The following is an 8,898-nucleotide window of genomic DNA, read 5'->3' on the forward strand; positions in this document are numbered from 1 at the left end:
ACTCCCTCCTCCCTCCCTCAGTCTCCCCTGCAGGTTTGATGGATGGCAAACAGCCTCCTCCCCACGCTGCCTCCCTCCTCCCTCAGCAACACCCCCTTTATCTGGCTTGGTTGGGGGTTGAGCGCTGTACCACAGAGAGTATTTTCTACATAATTGGCATGTATACCTTTAGATGCCAAAGCATTTTCCACCATTTTATGTGGAAATCTTTCTAACATGTCTCTCCCTCTCCCTATCTCTCTCCCTCCCTCTTCGTTTTCCCCCCTCCTTCCCGCCTTCTTTCTCTCCCTGCCTTTCTCTCCCTCTCTCTCTTTTTCTCCTTCTCTCTCTCCTTCTCTCTCTCCCTCTCCCCCCCCCCCCCAACACATGCGCGAGCGCGCGCACACATATACACACACATAGTCCTGCTTTCTTAAAGAGATCATCAGTTAACCTCTTATGGAGGGTTCCAGTTATCACTCTGAATATCATTTACTCTCATCATAATAACAACTATTTTTATGTGCTTTAGTTTGCAAAGCACTTTACTCACAAAGACCTCGTGATATGGGTAATTTAAGGATTATTATTCTATTTATACGCAAAAGGAAACTGAGGCTCAGAGCAGTTAAATGACCCTTTGAAGGTGAAAGACTAAATAAATCAGGACTCAAATATGGGACTTCTGATTCTGAGTTCTGAGCTGCTTCTCTAGGAGGCTCCCTCCCCCTTTTCATTTCCTGCTCCTGGGGAAACCAGATATCCAAGTTCCCCATTATTATGATAACCATAATCCACATTTCTACATCAATTGAAAATTAATGATGTGCCTCCCTCACAACAATACTTTGAAGTAGACTGAGCAAGCATTGTTATTCCCATTTTGCTGGTGAGGAAATTGAGGTAAGTGTTGAAGATTGGATTTGAACTCCACTCTGCTGGCTCTGGAACTAGAACTTTGCCCGTCCCAGGAGGGCTTCTCTTCTAGCCTGATGTAGCCTCCCTCTTAGAACTGTCTATAGAATACATGAGTTCCGGGCAAGGTGCATGAACTTTTGTGCATGGACTTGGTGATGGCTATTTCAGCTGTGCATACTGGGTTTGTTTCCTTCTGGGTTCTTTGCAGGGTTCTAGTCAGGGGAGGTCACTAAATAAGGAACCTGCTGATTTCTGAAACTATGGCTGCGATTTTATTTGCCATCTCCAGCTGTTTTGTTTTTTCCCTAACAGATGTTTAATTAGTGAGCATTAAGATGGCAAAAAGTCTTGGCTGTTCTCCCTCTGCCCCTGCTGTTTCTAATCCTTACCAAAGACAGCTTCTAGAAATATTTCCTTTCTGAGACTGCATCATCAAGAGTGTGTGTGTGTGTGTGTGTGTGTGTGTGTGTGTGTGTGTGTGTGTGTGTGTGTGAAAGAGAGAGAGAGAGACAGAGAGAAACAGAGAGAGACAGAGAGACAGAGAGAGACAGAGAGACAGAGAGGGACATAGAGAGACAGACAGAGACAGACAGACAGAGACACACACAGAGACAAAGTGATCTAAAGGAGTCAGAGAAAGAGACAGAGAAAGAAAGAGAAAGAAGAAAGAGGAGAAAGACAGAGGGAGAGAGAGAAGAAAAGGAGGGAGGAGGGATGGAAGAAGGAAGGAAGAGGGCAAGGAAAGAAAGAGAGAAAGAAAGGAAAGAAAGGAGGGAAAAGAAAGGTAAAGAAAAAGGGAGAGGAAAGAGAGAGAAGAGAGACAGATGGAGGGAGGGAGAAACAGACAGAGAGAATGTGCAATTCTTATTGTGCCTGGTAGATGTGAAGAAAAAATTTTGGACTGAAAGGAGGAACATGCTGCAAATGATCTTGTAGTGTTCTTTTTTTAATGATCATTTTATTGCTGTTTTTTGTTTTTATATCACCTTCATTTCCAAATGTAGCCCTTCCCCTTCTGCTACCCAAGCAGCTATCTTGTAACAAAGGAGAATAAAGAGGAGGAAAACTATTCAGAAAAACCAACTAACATCTGAGTGATTGACTGAATCAATATATCAATTGAGTCCAACATAATATATAATATTCAGAACCCATAGTCTCCCACCTCTGAAAAGAAGGTAGGAAGTTCCATTTTCTCCTCTCTTCTCTGGGACCAAAGTTAGCCATTATAATCACACATTAACACCATTTTCTGGTTTCAGCCCAATATATTTTGTTCCTTCAGATCTACTGTCCAGAGTGAGAACACTGCTCCCTTCCCCTAACCCCACAGCACACACTGGACCTGGAGTCAAGAAGACTTGAGTTCAAAGACATTTTTAGACCCTTACAAGCTTATGATTCTGACCAAATCACTTAATCTCTGTCTGTCTCAATTTTCTTAACTGTAAAATGGAGATAATAATAGCACTTACCTCACAAAGTTGCTATGATGCTCAAATGAAATAATAATTGTAAAGCAGTACCAAAATGCCTGGCACAAAGTAAGTGATTAATAAATAATTGCTCTCTCTGTTCTCTGTCCTCCTTCTTTACTTCCTTCCTTCTCTTCCCTTCCTTTTTTCCTTCTACTTGTGTTTTTCCCCAGTGGTCCCCATCTTTACCATAGCACAGTTGACTGAATAATAGAGGATATTCATCCTTTCATCATTCTCATTATTTGTAGAGCAAAATACCCCCTTAAGATCTGACAATCATGAATGATTCTCCAATATAGCATGTTTTTCAAAATTTGTATATAAGAATCTTTGAAAGCTCTAACAACATCTGGGCATGGTAGTGTAGGACAATCCTGCTTCATATTGGGGAGGCTTATGAATCCTTGAGCTGAGCAATCTTGAGCTGTAGTCACCTTAATGCCGGTCAGAAATCTGCATTGAATCTGGCACCAATATAACAATCCCCCCACCCCCCCACCCCCACCACCACCAAGAGCAGAGGGCTACCAAGCTGATAAGGAGGAGTGAACAGCCCAGCTTGGAAATAGCAGAGCTGTGAGTAGCCTCTAAGTTTCCAGCCTGGGACAGATAGGAAGATCCAGCCACACAAAAAAGAAAGATATAATAACCAAGAAAATCTTGTTCGTAGTACAGAGGTTAGGGCACTCGATTCAGAATCAGGCATACCTGGGTTCAAATTCTCCTGTGTGACCCTCAGCAAAATCTTTTAGCTTTCTTCCAGGTCTCATTTTCCTTATTTGTGAAATGAGGGGGTAAAGTCCCTCTAGACCTATAACCCTATTACTAGTAATATCAAGAAAGGCATATGAGAGGCATTGTGGTGTTTCCTCAGAATTGAGACAAACTGAGTTCAAATCCTGTCTCTGACATATCCTGGCTGTGTGATCTTGGGTGAGTCACGTACCCCTGAGTAATCCTCTGAGACTATAGGGGACAGAGCAGGTGATCATTTCCATTAATAGATAGTGTTTTCTTATTAGGAGTTCCCTGTATATATGAAATCACAGATCTTTTTTTTTTTTGTTTGTTTTTAGGCATAAGACAATGAGACAAATTTCCACTCCCCTCCACCCCCAGGTACTCGGCACTGTCACAGAGGTACTGTCACAGAGGAAGTCCGGTGCAGAGTCCGAGGTAAGGAGGGATGCCCCCTGAATGGTTGGTGGTGGTGGTCTTTGTTCTGGAAGAGTTCCCTGACATCAGGGAGGGGATGCCATGACATGTAAGTGAATTGGATTGAAGGGAAGACTGAGCAAGGTCACCTGCCTCACTTTCCCTCCAGAGCCACCTGGATCCAGCGGCCAGATATAGATCAGGATGACTGGAGATGGGCCTGGATGCAAAGGGAGACCTCGCCCTTTTTAAGCTAAGGTCTTCAACAGGTCTCAGTTTCACAGAGGCAACACCTATTCAATGATTAAGGCTAGGTAAGAAATAAGGCAGAGAAAGGTCTCTTTCACCTAGTCAAAAACATACATACAAACAAACAAAAAACCATATCAATGTGGAAGAGGAGGAAGAACCTCAGCTTTCTGGCCAAAACAGAAACAATTGCTATTTGCATTTACTCTGTGCCAATAAGGGCCCAAACATTGACTAAGTGGGGCTTGACCTGGGACCTATTGTTGGTCAATCAATGAAAGCCAGAGTGATTTGGGTTTGAGATATGGTCCTTCCCAAAGAAACCTGGCTGGTAAACCCCAAGGTATCCCACGTGGTTTCATTGATCAAAATGTACATTCATTAGGGCAGAGCACCCACAAGTAAGGGTATGATACCTATGTGGACAGAGGGAAGGGAAGGAAAGAAGGAAAGGAAGGGATGTTACCCAACCAGCCAGTTCCAGTTGGGTCTCCAGCTTCTACAACTGCCCACAGAATTTGTTATTTGTCCTTCATTCTCTAAGGGGACCATGGCAATGGGGTGATTCCATGACTGTGTGAATTGGATTTCAGGGAGGGAGGGCTGTACAAAGCCACCAGCCTCACCTTCTCCTCCGGAGTAATCTGGATCCAGAATTGGTACATAGAAGATAGAAATCAGGAAGGCTGGAGATGGCCCCTGAGTGGGGATCTCCCCCTGCTTACAGATGATACTGAGGTACAGGACCCATCCACACCAGGAAGCTTCTGGCTAAGTGACTGACAGGATCCTGCCTCAGACACTTCCCTCAGGGAGTGTAGTTCTCAGCGGGTCTGCCACATTTCTGGTCTCTGAATTCTCATTTATAAGATGGACTTGATGGTCTCCTCCATTCCCTTGATATTTATGCTGATCCCATGACATACACTGGAGCTAGAGTACTTTCTTCAGGTGCTGGCTCCACCTTGAAGCTCCCTAAAATTGATCTTTACAACCAGAAGTGATCTCTCCCTCTTCAAATCTTAGAACTCTTTTAAACATCTCCCCACCCCTTACATCAAAAACTTGGAAGAGATCTTAAAAAGGATTTCATCCAACTTTCCTATTTTATAGAGGAAGAAATTAAGGCCAGAAGTTGCACGTCCAGGTCAGCAGGTACCCCCTGCCCTCCCAGGTGTATCACATCCTACTTTTATTGTCATTATTCACACCCATAGCTTAATAATCAGGGCAGGGCCCATCTGCCTCCCACTCTCCCCTCCATCCCCATCCCAGCAAAAGGCCTGCCCTGTAGCAGGCGCTTAGTAAATATTTATTGAATAAAACGGAATGATAATTGCTAAATCGGGATCTTCTTTGGGGCATCAGCCCATTGAACCTATTCTGGGAATCACTGCATTTGGAATCCCTCAATCATCCCGTTGGTAACTGCCAAAGTCAGGCTGTGTCTTAGTGGAGCAGAGATGGAGGGAGGTGTGGCCACAGAGAGCATTTGTTTATTTACTAATGATTTATTTACTTTTGAGCTGCACTAAGAAAAGACAAAAAGAACCTGTGCATTATTAATCATTATTGATCCTTGAGCAGCAACAAAAAAAGCTGCAGGCCATACACGCAGTCATAACTTACAGGTGCTGGAAGGAAAAACAGAATTATTACAGCTGAGAGGGCCCTTAGAACACTGGATGTCAGAGCTGGGGGGGCCCCTTAGAACTCAGGATGTCAGAGCTGGGAGGGCCCTTAGAACCCAGGAGGTCAGAGCTGGCAGGGCCCTTAGAACCCAAGAGGTCAGAGCTGGGAGGGCCTTTAGAACCCAGGAGGTCAGAGCTGAGAGGGCCCTTAGAACCCAGGAGGTCAGAGCTGGGAGGGCCTTTAGAACCCAGGAGGTCAGAGCTGAGAGGGCCCTTAGAACCCAGGAGGTCAGAGCTGGGAGGGCCCTTAGAACCCAGGAGGTCAGAGCTGGCAGGGCCCTTAGAACCCAAGAGGTCAGAGCTGGGAGGGCCTTTAGAACCCAGGAGGTCAGAGCTGAGAGGGCCCTTAGAACCCAGGAGGTCAGAGCTGGGAGGGCCTTTAGAACCCAGGAGGTCAGAGCTGGGAGGGCCTTTAGAACCCAGGATGTCAGAGCTGGGAGAGCCCTTAGAACCCAGGAGGTCACAAATGGAAAAGCCTTAGAACACAGAATGTTACAGCTGAAAAGGCCATGTACATCAAAATATTTATAGCATCATTTTTTATGGCGGCAAAAAATTGGCAATAAAGGATGTGCCCATCAACTTAGAAATGACTGAACAACGATTCTGCACACATATATTGTATCTAGGATATACTGCAACATATCCAACATGTAAAGGACTGCTTGCCATCTAGGGGAGGGGGTGGAGGGAGGGAGGGGAAAAATCGGAACAGAAACGAGTGCAAGGGATAATGTTGTAAAAAAATTACCCTGGCATAGATTCTGTCAATATAAAGTTATTATTAAATAAAATAAAATAAAATATTTTAAAAAATGACTGAACAAATTGTGGTGACATGAATATAATGGAATATTACTGTTCTGTAAGAAATAAAAAATTTGATGAATAAAGAGAATAATGAAGAGATCTAAATGAACTGATGAAGAACGATGCCAGCCCAGCCAAGAAAACAATATGTACAATGACTATAACAATGCAAATGATACAATCCAAAAAGAGAAGCCAAATTTTTCTATGGACCTTGTTCTATGCTAGGGATTTGCTACCTTCCAAAAATGCTGTTTCTTTTGCCTCTGGGGCACCTGAGCAGGATTGGGGGGTTAGTGATCTGGTCCAATGGCATTAATTTCACAAGTGATATCCTGTCTGCCTGGCACCTGCATTTCAGAAATAATGTAGTGGCCAGAAACTGGACACTGAGTGGATGCCCATCAGTGGGAGAATGGCTGAATAAACTGTGGTATATGAATGTTATGGAATATTATTGTTCTGTAAGAAATGACCAGCAGGAGGAGTTCAGAAAGGCCTGGAGCCTCTCTGGGATGACCATGAACAGATTAGGGACTGAATCAAAATAGATCGGTGGAGGAAAGTGATGTAGGGTCACAACGTCAAATCTAGCCCCGGAGGCTCCGGGAAGAATGGAAAAGGTAGTACGTGTCTGAGGCAAAACTGGAATCTGTGACTTTCTGACTCTAAACCGTGGTTTTCTTGGTTCTTTTCTTGGTGCCATTCTTATGCCTAAAGGCCAGTAACTCTAGTGCCCAGTCCCTTCTGCTTGATGTTGAGCAAATCTGAGCCATTTGCAAATATTGGGAGGCAAGACTAGGGTGCCCTGGCTGGACCTCCTGGGTTCTAAGGGCCCTCCCATCTCTGATCTCCTGGGTTCTAAGGGCCCTCCCATCTCTGATCTCCTGGGTTCTAAGGGCCCTCCCAGCTCAGACATCCTGGGTTCTAAAGGCCCTCCCAGCTCAGACATCCTGGGTTCTAAGGGCCCTCCCAGCTCTGACCTCCTGGGTTCTAAGGGCCCTCCCATCTCTGATCTCCCGGGTTCTAAAGGCCCTCCCAGCTCAGACATCCTGGGTTCTAAGGGCCCTCCCATCTCTGACCTCCTGGGTTCTAAGGGCCCTCCATCTCTGATCTCCCGGTTCTAAAGGCCCTCCCAGCTCAGACATCCTGGGTTCTAAGGGCCCTCCAGCTCTGACCTCCTGGGTTCTAAGGGCCCTCCCATCTCTGATCTCCTAGGTTCTAAAGGCCCTCCCAGCTCAGACATCCTGGGTTCTAAGGGCCCTCCCAGCTCTGACCTCCTGGGTTCTAAGGGCCTGGAGTCCCTCTCTTCAAGGCATCTCTACCATCGGTCAGTCAATCAATAAACCTATTAGGTACCTACTGTATGCCAAGCACTGCACTAAGTGCTTGGGGATATAAATATGCTGCCTCTTAGAATCCCTCTTTCCTTTAAAACTTGACTCAATGGGGCAGCTAGATGGCACAGTGGATAGGGCAGCAGCCCTGGAATCAGGAGGACCTGAGTTCAAATTCAATCTCAAATTCTTAACTCTAATTGCCTTTAAAAAAAACCCAACAACTTAACTCAAGTACCAGCCTCTGCCTAAGGCTTTTCCTGAACTCCCCAGCTACTGGTGCCTTCTCAAATTACTGAGCATCTATATTACATCCTTAATTTATAGTTACTGATCTGGGTATATATATATATATACTGCTTCCCCTGATGGACTGGAAACTCTTTAAGGGCTGGGATGATTTAATTTCTGTCCCCATGTCCCCAGAACAGTACCTGATAACAGACTAGGTGCTTAATAAGTACTTCTCAATTATTATTATTATTATTAATAGGAATTACTATGTGTTATGTAGTGATATAAGTTTTATAAAGTGTTGAGCTTTATAAACTGTTGAGCTTTACACCAACTCTGGGAAGTAAATGCTATTATTAATCCCATTTTACAGATGAGGAAATTGAGGCAAATAGAATCTAAATGGCTTGCTCCAGGTTAGCAGCTTACAATTAGTGAATGTCTGAGACATTATTTGAACCTAAGGCTTCCTGAGTCTGTGTCTAGAACTCTGTTCATTGTACTATTCAAGCTAATTGATTGCTTTTCCTGGGCCTGAGTATTCCCTCCCCTGATGCAGGTAGCAGCCTTTCATCATGTGCAATCTTTGCTCCTATCTTTCTGTAAATCCTCTGAAATATAACTACGGATTTTGTGGCATAAGAGCCGTTCCAATGTCCCAGCCCTCATGCCAGTGATGATCAGTTTGCATAAATGCCATTCTTTTTACAGGGATTACGTTCAATTAAACAATCACTTATTAAGCACTTTCCTTGTTCAGGGAGAGGCAGCCCGGCAGAGTGACCTTGGAGCCAGAAAGACTATAACAAACACCCAAGTCCCTCTGAGTAAGCCATTAAATTGTGCTCTCTTCAAGGGGAGGGACTGCCTTTCTCTGCATCTCCTGCACTTAGCACAGAGTAGGTGTTTAGTAAATTACATAACTGAGAAAATATATAATGATGAAAAGGTGCTGTGAAATCAGCAATGTTTTAAATTGTATTTTATTAACCATAAAAGCATCTAAATACATTTGAAAAATAATATACAGCTTTTGTTTTGCTTGAG

This window comes from Antechinus flavipes, chromosome 3 (assembly GCF_016432865.1).
Source record: "Antechinus flavipes isolate AdamAnt ecotype Samford, QLD, Australia chromosome 3, AdamAnt_v2, whole genome shotgun sequence".
Classification (NCBI taxonomy): domain Eukaryota; kingdom Metazoa; phylum Chordata; class Mammalia; order Dasyuromorphia; family Dasyuridae; genus Antechinus; species Antechinus flavipes.